We start from the raw sequence: 14,520 nt of genomic DNA, 5'->3' as shown, positions 1-14,520 counted from the left end.
GAGATAATGAAGTATTCTCTCCCTCTTTCTCTGTTTCTGTCTGTCTGTCTCTGTCTCTGTCTCTGTCTCTCCCTCTCCTTTCCTTCATCTCTCCCTCCATCCCTCCCCCTCGGTTGTGTGGTTTGGTATGGTGGTGGTTGTGGTGGTGGAGATTGTGTGTGTGTGTGTGTGTGTGTGTGTGTGTGTGTGTGTGTGTGTTTGTTTGCATGTGAACACACACATGCCTGTGAAGAAATGCCATGGTGTGCATGTATAGCTCAGATGACATCAGATGTCACTTTTATTTCTCTACAATATAGGACATAAGAGTCAAACTCAGGCTGTCAGGGTTGGCAGGAAACACTTTACCAGTTGAACCATCTCTACTGCCCATAACATAAAGGTCTATATCTAGTTTTGTTTAGTCTATGTATAGTTTAGCTGACTATGGATTTACTTTCTTGGTGTATCGTGGCATAAAGACATTCTTCATATTTCTTTATACTTTATACTTTAGCAAGTAGTATAGTAGTGATGTTACTTTCAGAAATGTACTATGGTTATTTAAAGTATTACTATTAAAGAAAAAAGAGATAAATGGTATATGAAAACTTTATCCTGACAATGTTTCTGCATATATAAAAATAATCTAAAACAAAAATTGAAGATTAAATAATTAAGCTTGAGATATACTTTCCTTTTATGAATATTCAGTAGGGACGTATAATTTAGGAGAAATAACAGATGTTTCAAGCCTTTGTTTCATAAGGCTTCTGCTACTCTGAAAAAGTTTATGCAAACTAAAACGCCCAAAATAAAAATCAGTAAAGAAAATTGTATTTGAACACTGACATTCTTATTATGAACCACACATATGTAAAAAAATTAAAATAGTAACATAGATATTTATCTTGCTAACATTTAAAATATTGAGTAATGAAGTATTTGTGCATATTTTACTGTCTTGAAAGAGAATCTCAACAATTACCTTAGGCTTTTTTTTTAACTCAAAGGTCTTCCAATTATGGCTGTAGCTATGAGTATTAACTACCATACCAGCAAGAATTGTTTTAGATATTTACAAGAAAACTATTAGCTGGGATATAGGTATCTGCACCGTAGATTTTGTAAGAAAAAGAAGAATAAAATATTAATAAAATAGAATATGTTAAAAAAATTCAGTTTTGTTGCACATTTCCTGAACAGAAAAAAAAATATCATGATTTATATACCATATATCCAGGATTATGTGCATAAGCTTATGTGTATTTGTGTGTGTGTGTCCGCACACACATGCACATGCACACACTTGTGCACGTATCTAACTTATTTCTAAACCTATAGCTTACTATAACTCTTCAAAATAAAATATGTTAACTCACAAAATGTCATGTTTACATGATATTAGTTCAATTTTTAGGGTAGAAACCTAGATGTCAGAAAAGTTAGTATTTTTTTATTTTTATATTATGAAGATAGTTGTATACCCCTGTGTATGTTTTACTTTTTCCCTTTAACATAGAAATGAATAATGGTTTGAAAATTTGGTACTCTTTTTCAAACTTTTTGTTTGATCTTCCTGAGTTTTAAATCATGCACCCAGTCCCACTTATCTCCTCATCACCTTGTATTCCGCTTCCATCATTGCAACCACCCCACCAGAATAAGAATCTCATCCTGGAATTTATAATGTCACAGTGTATATCCCATAGTGTGCACTTTTATCTACACTTCTTTGTTTCCAAGTTGTTCATTTTAATGAGTCTTAAGAGCTCTCTGCCTTCTACTATACTATCAGTACTAATGCATAACTGTAACTCCTCTCAGATATCCTGTTGTTTCCCTTTTTTATGGAGATCCTGTAGTATGGGATCTGTAGGGTGGCCATTTTAATCTACTTCAGCAGTTCACCAATGGGGGTCAATGTTGTGGTGGGGCAATTCAAACCCCAGGATCTGGGCCTGAGAGAGATCTGACTAATCAGACCACCAGCTCTGCCACACTACCACCATCTGGGAGAGATTTCCTGCCCTTTCCAAGCTTCCCTTTCCAAAGTTGCAGCCAAAAAGGGGCAGAAACAACTTTCATGCTACCATACCCTCAGTGCTCTCTCATTTGTGCCCCTGCCATCAAAGCCAGCTTTACTGTGCTTCCCAGACAAGGTAGAGGGGTCATACTCTACAGTGCTACAGCAGGTAAGGGATGGAGCCAGGTCTCTAATTCTCACTCCCTCTGAGCATGCTCACCAGTAACCCCCCAAACCAGGGCCAACTCCCTCCCTGCTGCTCAGATGAGGTGCATGGCCTAATCTCCCAAGTGCTGCAAGAGGTGATTGGGCTCATGGCCCCATCAGGGACAGCTCTCTTGCCAAGGGTGGTGAGGGCAGAAGGGATGGAAAGGGTCTCTCCTTTGTCCAAACCACTGCACATCAAACAAGAGGCAGGACCAGGTACCCATGCCCATGCCCACCAGGCAGCTCATCAGAAAGCCCCAAATCTAGGGCCAGCTCTACTCTGCTGCTCAATCAAGGAAGGCTGTCACTAGAGGCAGGTTTTGAGATCATATATGCTCATGTCTGGCCAGTGTGTAGACAGCCTCTTTTTGCTGCCTGTGGATGAAAATTTATAGCTCTTGGCTTCATCTCCGGCTCTAACAAAAATCTTCCTGAAAACTACCATGATTCTTGGCAAGACAATAATGAAATTAACCTCTGAAACTGTAAGTCATCCCCAGCAACGTTCTTTGCTTTATAGGAATTACTGTGGTCATAGTGTCTCTTCATAACAACAAAACTGAAATTTCGACACCTTCCATCCTTACACTCCAATTCATTCTCTAAATTTCTTTCTCACATTCACATTTTATTTTATACTCTATGATAATGATTAAAACGTCCAGGTAATAGTAAATAAACAGTAAATTACTAAGATTTCTTTTTGTGAATCTATTCAACATTTTATCATTTTTATCATAAATGTAACACTGTTCTTGTTTCGAATACAAATAAAATCTCAAAGAAAAATGAACTGTAATAAGAGGATATTAGCCAAAGACGTACAGATTTCCTAAGATACAATCCACAGAACTCAACAAACTTAACAACAAGAAGGGTCCAAGTGAGAATGCTTCAATCACACTTGTAAGGGAGAAGAAAGAAATCACACGAGGCAGAGAGAGAGAGAGAGAGAGAGAGAGAGAGAGGGAGAGAGAGAGAGAGAGAGAGAGAGAGAGAGAGAGGGAGGGAGAACTAGGTGGGAGATGGGAGGGGGAGGAAAAAATGAACACATTCAGGTATGGGAAGGCAGGAGAGAGGCCGTGAGGGTTAGCAGCTCTCCCAAGTCTGCCTGCCCAGAGCATAGGAGGAACTCTGGCCAGATGTGGGCTATCCTTCCTACCCTTCCTTCCCCTGCCCTCATTAGTTTCCACATATTTGGTGCTAAATTTTCATTTTTTATGAAGTCTATGACAATCCTAGAACTAAGGTATCACAAAACTGGTTCATCCTTGTTTTCTGCAATGATCACTTTTCATACTATTAAAAGAGCTGGAGTCCTATTCATCCCTCCATGTTAAAATTAACTAGGTCCTAAGATTGCTGTTTTTACTGACTGCATGTGCTGCTGTTCCCAGTCCATGTCTCCATTCAGAGATCAAAAACCAGCAGCAGCCTTATGACTTGACTAGGACAATTGAGAATCCTGAAATGGGTTATTGGGCCCACCTGGCTAATAAAGAAAAACCACTTGGGATATAATGATTTCCATATTTAACGTTTGATCTGTGCCGGCTGGCTGATAACTCATGGCCTGACTCCCAACAGACTTTACAACATTCATACACTAAGTAGACTTAGGGAGAATTTTGTATATGTCTGGGGAAAAGAGAACTGTGGCATATGGGGAACCAGAACAATTCTATTATGCTTTTTGGGATTGTGAAACATCGGGATAGAAGGCATCAATGGAAAATTTTATTACAGTCACCTGACAGGGGAGGGAATCTGAAGTTCAACTAATGTTCACCAGCCTAGGAAAGCAGGAAAAGGGCTGGGAAACTGGGAAACCTTGGGGCCTCCGATTTTATATTATTGGGGGGAAAAACCTCAAACTCATTTTCACAATTAGGCTCCTGATAAAACCAATAGTAAACCCCCTGAATGTGACTGTAGGACCAAACCGAATTTTGGCAAACACTAAACCTATACCAAGAGGTCTTGCCCTGAAAAACCTATGCCAAAGTCTATTCTCAAACCAGTGTTTGTTGACCTCCCAGTCCTTCCCCAGCAGGCTCTGCGCCCCCGTAGATCTGATCTGGTCAAGGATGCTAAAAACCTTTCAGATTTTGACCAGTTCCCAACCAGAGCTAACCATCTTCTGCTGGCTGTGTTATTATGCCAGAAACCCTTTTTATGAAGATGTTGGTTTTATGTCTAAATATAATGAGTCCGAGAGAGACACTGCATGCATATGGTCCCAAGAGAAGAACCTTAACCATACAGACCATATCAGGACAGGGGACCTGCCTGGGAAAAGTTCCCTTGTCACATCAACATATTTGTAACCAAAATACCCTCATGGTGCATTCCAAATGGGTTATTTCCCCCTGAACAGGCATGGTGGGCCTGTTCAACAGGGTTGACTCTGTGTGTGCATGGAGAGGTTCTTAATTCCCCTACTGCAAAGGAGTTCTCTATTCTAGTCCAATTGGTGCCATCCATAACCTATTATTCAGAGGAAATAGTGCTGAAGAACCTAATAGGGCATGTTGGGGGAGACCTCAAAAGACAGAAGAGAGAAACTATTTCCCTAACGTTGGCTATAATTTTGGGAGCAGGGCTACCTAGTGCAGGCACTGGGATAGCAGCTCTAACATTGTAAGAGAATAACTATACAGCCTTATATTAGATACAGATCAAGACAGCCAATGCTTAGAAAAATCCATTGCACACCTAGAGTGAAATGTAGATTCCCTGGCTGAGATAGTTGAACAGAACATACAAGGGTTAGACTTTGTGTTCCTGCATCAGGGATCCACTTAGACTTGAACTACTTTTTCTTTCTTTTCTAGATATATTGGATTTTTTTGCTAATATTCATTATAGAACAATATGTGAAATGTTCATAAAAAACATTCCTAAATGTTCCATAACCTTCCCAAACACTGTCTTTACCTGGAGACCAACTGTTTAAATATATTAGCCTACTCAAAATATTATATATTCAAATCATAATAAGACTGAAACTATGGTGACAGCTAGAGGCGTAAATTGCTTCTGAGTAAAATTTTCACACTAAATGGACAATTGTGACCATAGAACAGGCACTGAGTTAACATGTCAGTGGTGGGCATAAATATACCACCTCCTGTTTAAACGTGTACACTGTGTTTAAACTGTAAGACAGAATTTGCAACACCTATTCCCTTGTTTGTCTTCCCAATATTTTATTATTGAATAAAGCTTACTTGTCTGAACTTTATTACTTGTCTATTTGGTTGTTATATAGGAGATAGGTTGCCAGGCATATTACTTCTATGACTTCTACCTTTTTGATTGCTAGTCTTAGTTGTTAACTTTACTGAATATTGAATTAACTGAAAGTGAAAAGCACTGGATATAAGTGATTTTCGGTTCATTACCTCATTTGAGGTCTAAAAACCTATCCTAACTCTGGGACACATATTCTTGTGCTAGCCTATGTAAAGCACATAGAAGACCCCTTTGGTTTTTGCCTTTTTGTCTTCATTCTCACAGGTATGCTTGTTCTTTTGAAGGTTTTAGAGTATATTTCTTTGAGAGCCCAACATATACTGAAGAACATCTGGGAAACTCAGTCTTGTGGACAGAAGATCTATTGGATTCCTTTACTATCTGTCCATAGACATCTATTTTTAAATACCTGGGCTGGACCACAGTGTATAAATCCCTCTACAAACACACACACACACACACACACACACACACACACACACACACACACACATAATTATTCCAGTTTTTTCTTTAAAGAATATTGACTACCATACCTAAAATCTCTAAAATTAAATTTATCTTCCTATATCCAATTACTTTCATGCTCCTGTTTGAAGATATTCTAAACTATATCATACTATCAATTTTACTAATTATTTTATTTATTTATATTTCAAATGTGATCCCCTTCAGCATACTCCCTCCATGAGGCCCCTACCACACTTCCCTCCATTCTCTAAAATGTTACTCTCCCACCCACCTCTCTAGAATTCAACTTTTCTGGGGACATAAAGCTTCCACAGGACAAGCACACACCCTCATCGCACTGAGGCCAGACAATGCAATCCTCTGCTACATATGTATAGTAGGGGTTATGTACTAGTACATGTATGCTTTTTGGTTGGTGGCTTAGTACCTGAGAATTCTGAGAAATCTAGTTTTTTCATGGTGTTGTTCTTCCAATAGGGTTGTAATTCCTTTCAGTTCCTTCAGTCTTTGATCAAACTCTTCCATAGGGGTTCCTGGGTTTAGACCAATGATTGGCTGTAAATATCTGCATCTGTCTCAGTCAGTTGATGGCATAGCCTCTTTTAGGACAGTCATGCCATGTTCATGTCTGAAAGCATATCTTGGTCAATTAACAAATGGGACCTTCTGAAACTGAAAAGGTTCTGTAAGGCAAAGGACACTGTCAATAGGACAAAATGGCAACCTAGTAATGGAGAAAAGTTCTTTACTAACCCTACATCTGATCGAAGGCTAATATTCAAAATATACAAAGAATTCAAGAAGCTAGACTCCAAAAAAAAAAAAAACAAAAACAAAAAACAAAAAACAAAAAACAAAAAACAACCTAATGAAAAAATGAGCTCTAGAGCTAAACAAAATTCTCAATTTAGGAATCTCAAAAGCCTGAGAAGCACCTAAAGAAATGTTCAACATCCTCATTTATTGTGAAATAAAAATCAAAACCACGCTGAGATTCCATCCTAAACCAATCAGAATGGTTGAGACCAAAATGTCAGGTGAAAATAGCTGCTAGAGCAAATGTAGATAAAAAAGAACACTTTATCTTTGCTAGTGGGATTGCAAAGTGTTTTCCAGATTCCATAATCTGGAAAATATTCTGGCATTTCTTCACAAAATTGGAAATAAGTCTATCTGAATATTCATATATACAACTTCTGGGCATATACCCCAAAATGCTCTACCATATCATGAGTAAACCTTCAGTGTTTACAGCAGCCTTAATTATAATAGCGGGGGTTCAGGGACTATGCCGAACTTAGGAAATTAATCTGAACAGGTAAGAGAGTGCACCACAGAACTGGACAGCTTCTGGGACAGGCGGAGCCACAGAACCACTGAGGCAGCACGCTTTTCAGGCAATAGAAAGCCAGCCACCCTCCCAACCAAAGGACAGGTATCTGCCTGGTTAGGAAGGCCTCAGCCTCAGGAGCAGCAGATGCCACTTTGGTTCTGGGACGCCACCAAACTTAGGAACTTAGTCTGCACAGGTGAGAGTGTGCACTTCTGGGACCTGCCAAGCAACACAGCTTCTGGAAAAGGTCCTGTTTTTGGCCCACTTCTTCAGCCAGGAGGAGGTCCAAACACAAGATAATCTGTGCACCTTCCCTGTAAGAGGAGAGCTTGCCAGCAGAGAGAGCTCTGAGCACTGAAACTCAGAGGAGAGAGTCTGTCTCCCAGGTCTGCTGATAGACGGTAACAGAATCACCAGAAGAACAATCTCTAAACAGAGTCAACTATAACAACTAACTCCAGAGATTACCAAATGGTGAAAGGTAAATGTAGGAATCTTACTAACAGGAACCAAGACCACTCACCATCATCAGAACCCAGCACTCCCACTTCGCCTAGTCCAGGGCACCTCAACACACCCGAAAACCTAGACCCAGATTTAAAAGCATATCTCATAATGATGGTAGAGGACATCAAGAAGGACTTTAATAACTCACTTAAAGAAATACAGGAGAACACTGCTAAAGAGTTACAAGTCCTTAAAGAAAAACAGGAAAACACAATCAAACAGGTAGAAGTCCTTACAGAAAAAGAGGAAAACACATCCAAACAGGTGAAGGAAATGAACAAAACCATACTAGACCTAAAAAGAGAAGTTGACACAATATAGAAAACTCAAAGTGAGGCAACACTGGAGATAGTAATCCTAGGAAAGAAATCAGGAACCATAGATTTGAACATCAGCAACAGAATACAAGACATGGAAGAGAGAATCTCAGGTGCAGAAGATCCCATAGAGAACATCGGATCAACAATCAAAGAAAATGGAAAATGCAAAAAGATCCTAACTCAAAATATCCAGGAAATCGAGGACATAATGAGAAGTCCAAACCTACGGATAATAGGGGTGGATCAGAATGAAGATTTTCAACTCAAAGGACCAGCAAATATCTTCAACAAAATTATTGAAAAAAACTTCCCAAATCTAAAGAAAGAGATGCCCATGAACATACAAGAAGCCTACAGAACTCCCAATAGACTGGACCAGAAAAGAAATTCCTCCCGACACATAATAATCAGAACAACAAATGCACTAAATAAAGAGAGAATACTAAAAGCAGTAAGGGAAAAAGGTCAAGTAACTTATAAAGGCAAGTCAATCAGAATTACACCAACTTTTTCACCAGAGACTATGAAAGCCAGAAGAGCCTGGACAGATGTTATACAGACACTAAGAGAACACAAATTCCAGCCACGGCTACCATACCCAGCTAAACTCTCCATTACCATAGATGGAGAAACAAAAGTATTCCACGACAAAAACAAATTCACATATTACCTTTCCACAAATCCAGGCCTTCAAAAGATAATAACAGAAAAAAAAAAAAAAACTAGGAAGGGAACCTTGCCCTAGAAAAAACAAGAAGGCTATCCCTCAACAAACCTAAAATAAAACAGCCACAAAAACAGAATGCCTACTTTAACAACAAAAATAAGAGGAACCAACAATTACTTTTCCTTAATATCTCTTAATTTCAATGGTCTCAACTCCCCAATAAAAAGATATAGACTAACAAACTGGCTACACAAACAAGACCCAGCATTTTGCTGCTTACAGAAACTCATCTCAGAGAAAAGATAGACACTACCTCAGAATGAAGGGCTGAAAAACAATTTCCCAAGCAAATGGTATGAAGAAACAAGCAGGAGTAGCCATCATAATATCTGATAAGATTGACTTACAACCCAAAGTCATCAAAAAAGACAAGGAGGGGCACTTCATTCTCATCAAAGGTAAAATCCTCCAAGAGGAACTATCAATTCTGAATATCTATGCTCCAAATACACGGGCAGCCACATTCATTAAAGAAACTTTAGTAAAGCTCAAAGCACACATTGCACCTCACACAATAATTGTGGGAGACTTCAACACACTACTTTCACCAATGGACAGATCAAGGAAACATAAAGTAAACAGGGACACAGTGAAACTAACAGAAGTTATGAAACAAATGGATCTGACAGATATCTACAGAACATTTTATCCTAAAACTAAAGGATATACCTTCTTCTCAGCACCTCATGGTACCTTCTCCAAAATTGACCACATAATAGATCACAAAACAGGCCTCAACAGATACAAACATATTGAAATTGTCCCATGTATCCTATCAGATCACCATGCACTAAGGCTGATCTTCAATAACAAAATAAATAATAGAAAGCCAACATTCACGTGGAAACTGAACAACACTCTTCTCAATGATATCTTGGTCAAGGAAGGAATAAAGAAAGAAATGAAGGACTTCTTAGAGTTGAATGAAAATGAAGCCACCTCATACCCAAACTTATGGGACACAATGAAAGCATTTCTAAGAGGAAAACTCATAGATCTGAGTGCCTCCAAAAGGAAACTAGAGAGAGCACACATTAGCAGCTTGACAACACACCTAAAAGCTCTAGAACAAAAGGAAGCAAATTCACCCAAGAGGAGTAGATGGCAGGAAATAATGAAACTCAGGGGCAAAATCAACCAAGTGGAAACAAGAAGAACTATTTAGAGAATCAACCAATCGAAGAGCTGGTTCTTTGAGAAAATCAACAAGATAGACAAACCCTTAGCCAGACTCACTAAAGGGCACAGGGAAAGCATTCTAATTAATAAAATCTGAAATGAAAAAAGAGACATAACAACAGATCCTGAAGAAATCCAAAAAACCCTCAGTTCCTTCTACAAAAGGCTATACTCAACAAAACTGGAGAACCTGGATGAAATGAAGAAGTTTCTAGACAGATACCAGGTACCAAAGTTGAATCAAGATCAGGTTAATGATCTAAACAGCCCGATATCCCCCAAAGAAATAAAAGCAAACCTTAATAATCTCCCAACCAAAAAAAAAGCCCAGGACGAGATGGGTTTCGTGCAGAGTTCTATTAGACCTTCAAAGAAGATCTACTCCTAGTTCTGCACAAACTGTTCCACAAAATAGAAACAGAAGGTACTCTACCCAACTCATTCTATGAAGCCACAATTACTCTGATACCTAAACCACAAAAAGACCCCACAAAGATAAAGAACTTCAGACCAATATCACTTATAAATATTGATGCAAAAATCCTCAATAAAGTTCTTGCTAACCAAATCCAAGAACACATCAAAACAATCATCCATCCTGACCAAGTAGGTTTCATCCCAGGGACGCAGGGATGGTTCAATATACGGAAATCCATCAATGTAATCCAGTATATAACAAACTCAAAAACAAAAACCACATGATCATCTCATTAGAAGCTGTGAACACATTTGACAAAATCCAACACCCATTCATGATAAAAGTCTTGGAAAGATCAGGAATTCAAGGCCCATACCTAAACATGATAAAAACAATCTACAGCAAACCAGTAGCCAGCATCAATGTAAATGGTGAAAAGCTTGAAACAATCCCACTAAAATCAGGGACTAGACAAGGCTGTCCACTCTCTTCCTACCTATTCAACATTGTACTTGAAATCCTATCCAGAGCATTTAGACAACAAAAGGAGATCAAGGTGATACAAATTGGAAAGGAAGAAGTCAAAATATCACTTTTTGCAGATGATATGATAATATGTATACGTGACCCAAAAATTCCACCAGAGAACTCCTAAGCCTGATAAACAGCTTCAGTGATGTAACTGGATATAAAATTAACTCAATCCAGTCAATGGCCTTTCTCTTCACAAAGGACAAACATGCTGAGGAAGAAATTAGGGAAACAACACCCTTCTCAATAGCCACAAATAATATAAAATACCTAGGCATGACTCTTAGGAAGTAAAAGATCTGTATGACAAGAACTTCATGCCTCTGAAGAAAGAAATTAAAGAAGATCTCAGAAGATGGAAAGATCTCCCATGCTCATGGATTGGCAGGATCAATATAGTAAAAATGGCTATCTTGCCAAAACAATCTACAGATTCAATGCAATCCCCATCAAAATTCCAACTCAATTCGTCAACAAATTAGAAAGAGCAATCAGCAGATTCATCTGGAATAACAAAAAAACCTAGGATAGCAAAAACTCTTCTCAAGGATAAAAGAACATCTAGTGGAATCACCATGCCCAACCTAAAGCTGTACTACAGAGCAATTGTGATAAAAACTGCATGGAACTGGTATAGTGACAGACAAGTAGACCAATGGAACAGAATTGAAGACCCAAAGAAAAACCCACACACCTATGGTCACTTGATCTTTGACAAGCAATCTAAAACCATCCAGTGGAAAAAAGGCAGCATTTTCAACAAATGGTACTGGCACAACTGGCTGTTATCATGTTGACGATTGCGAATTGATCCATTTCTATCTCCTTGTACTAAGGTCAAATCTAATTGGATTAAAGAACTCCACATAAAACCAGAGACATTGATACTAATAGGGGGGAAAGAAGGGAAAAGCCTCGAAGATATGGGTACAGGGGAAAAATTCCTGAATAGAACAGCAATGGCTTGTGCTGTAAGATGGAGAATCGATAAATGGGACCTCATAAAATTGCAAAGCTTCTGCAAGGCAAAAGATGCCTTCAATATGACAAAAAGACCACAAACAGATTGGGAAAGGATCTTTACCTATCCCAAATCGGTAAGGGGACTAATATCCAATACATATAAAGAACTCAAGAAGGTAGACTCCATATATTCAAATAACCCCACTAAAAATGGGGCTTAGAACTAAACAAAGAATATGCCCCAGTACAGGGGAACGCCAGGGCCAAAAAGGGGGAGTGGGTGGGTAGGGGAGTTGGGGTTGGTGGCTATGGGGGACTTTTGGTATAGCTTTGGAAATGTAAATGAGCTAAATACCTAATAAAAATGGAAAAGAAAAAAAAAGAAAATATATATATCATAAAATTCTGAAATATATAACCTAAGGTTGCTCTTTAAGTCCTTGAAAAAAAATAAAAACAAAAGTTATAGTAAGAAGTAGTAAAATCAAAGGCAGACATGAATGTGAACTAGAGCACAGAATAAGGCAACTCAAACAAAAAATACATTCTTTTAAAAGCTTAAAATAATAAAATCAAATAAAAAGTGTAAAATACAAAAGTGGGTGGTGAGTGGGAGATGCTAGATATACAAATGACATGAGAAAGAGAGACCAAGAGAGACGAAAAAAGGATTTTGGAGCTCTCCCAGGAACAGAAGGAAATTTGGAGATGTACTGTTTCTCTTTGCCCCATACAGGAGACATCCATAATTCTGGTTACATCAAGTTCTCTACCCTCTCTGTATTGTCTGTGTTTAATGCACCAGTCTTTCCATGTGTCAATTCGTGTCTGTTTTTGTTTTGTTGTCTGAACAACTGTTGTTCTGTTTCATGTTGAATAAAAATAGTTAAAACTTAAAAAAAAAAAAAAAAAAAAAGTTCTCACCAGAGGAATACCGAATGGCAGAGAAGCACCTGAAAAAATGTTCAACATCCTTAATCATTAGGGAAATGCAAATCAAAACAACGCTGAGATTCCACCTTCACACCAGTCAGAATGGCTAAGATGAATAATTCAGGTGACAGCAGATGCTGGTGAGGATGTGGAGAAAGAGGAACACTCCTACATTGTTGGTGGGATTGCAAGCTTGTACAACCACTCTGGAAATCAGTCTGGCGGTTCCTCAGAAAATTAGACATATTACCACCAGAAGATCCAGCAATACCTCTTCTGGGCATATATCCAGAAGATGTCCCAACCGGTAAAAAGGACATATGCTCCACTATGTTCATAGCAGCCCTATTTATAATAGCCAGAAGCTGGAAAGAACCCAGATGCCCCTCAACAGAGGAATGGATACAGAAAATGTGTTACATTTACACAATGGAGTACTACACAACTATTAAAGAGAATGTGAGTTTCCTTCATTCGGATTCCAGATTTGGAGTATAGGGGATGTGATTACTTGGCATTATTCTATTTTAATTCATTCATTCATTCACTCAACCCTGTCCACCTTCTTATTATTACACATCCCATATCTACTGACCATCCACTGTATCCAAGAGCATGTTCCCAAGCCACCTGATCTCTAAACACCCAGGGGCCTCTAGCCTCTTGAGACCTCAGTGCATCATCTCTGATTGAACAGAGATCAAATTTTTTTTCAGTGTATATTTTGGGGATAATCTAATAGTTGGTATATGCTTCCTGTTTGGTGGTCTATCATTTGGGAGAATTCTGGTCCAGAATAATTGAGACAGCAGGTCCTCCTAAAGGGATACTCTCCTCTTCAGCCTCCTTCAGTCTTTCTCCAATTCCCCAATGGTTCAGCAGATTCTGTCCATTGGTTGGTTGCAGACATATGCATCTGATTGTTTCAACTGCTCATTAGGTCTTCAGAAGTGCATTCATGCTAGTATTCACATTACAATTATGTGAATTCAGAAGCCAGCAGAGTTCGTGGACTGCAAGCAGGTCTTCTGAAAAAGCAATGCATGATATAATTACCTGAATTTTCTGGCAGTGCTCTTCAATATTGTGTTCTACGTGATGCAATATTCCACTCTCTTTCTCTATCTCTGTCTCTGTCTCTGTCCCTCTCTGTCTCTGTCTCTCTCTGTCTCTTTGTCTCTCTCTCTCTGTCTCTCTGTATCTGTCTCTGTCTCTGTCTCTGTCTCTGTCTCTGTCTCTCTCTCTCTCTCTCTCTCTCTCTCTCTCTCTCTCTGTCTCTCTCTCTCTTTCTCTCTCTCTCTCTCTGTCTGTCTCTCTCAATATCTATTCCTCTAACACTCAGTATGACTAATGATTCTCTTATCTTCTCTTCTACAAAGGGGATGATATTTTAATGTCATCTGCAAATTGTTATTCTGAATCGGAGTAGGGAAAGGACACTTTAAATCTGTTGTTACACCCAAGAGCATGGCTTTTAAAACCTGGTGAATCAGTAGAAGATGAGACAATGTATAGAAGAGGTTGCTTCTTTTGCTTTGGTTTGGTTTAGCTTTGTTTATTTCTGTTACACACAATCATTAGAAGAAACTCTGTGAAATACTGCCTAATGCAAATTTCCTGAAGGAAAATAGGTACCTCAGAACCAAAATTATATTTCTCAGTTACAATATA

The sequence above is a fragment of the Mus musculus genome, chromosome Y, assembly GCF_000001635.26.
Source record: "Mus musculus strain C57BL/6J chromosome Y, GRCm38.p6 C57BL/6J".
In the NCBI taxonomy this organism is placed as follows: domain Eukaryota; kingdom Metazoa; phylum Chordata; class Mammalia; order Rodentia; family Muridae; genus Mus; species Mus musculus.
Note: the sequence above shows the minus strand (reverse complement) of the source record.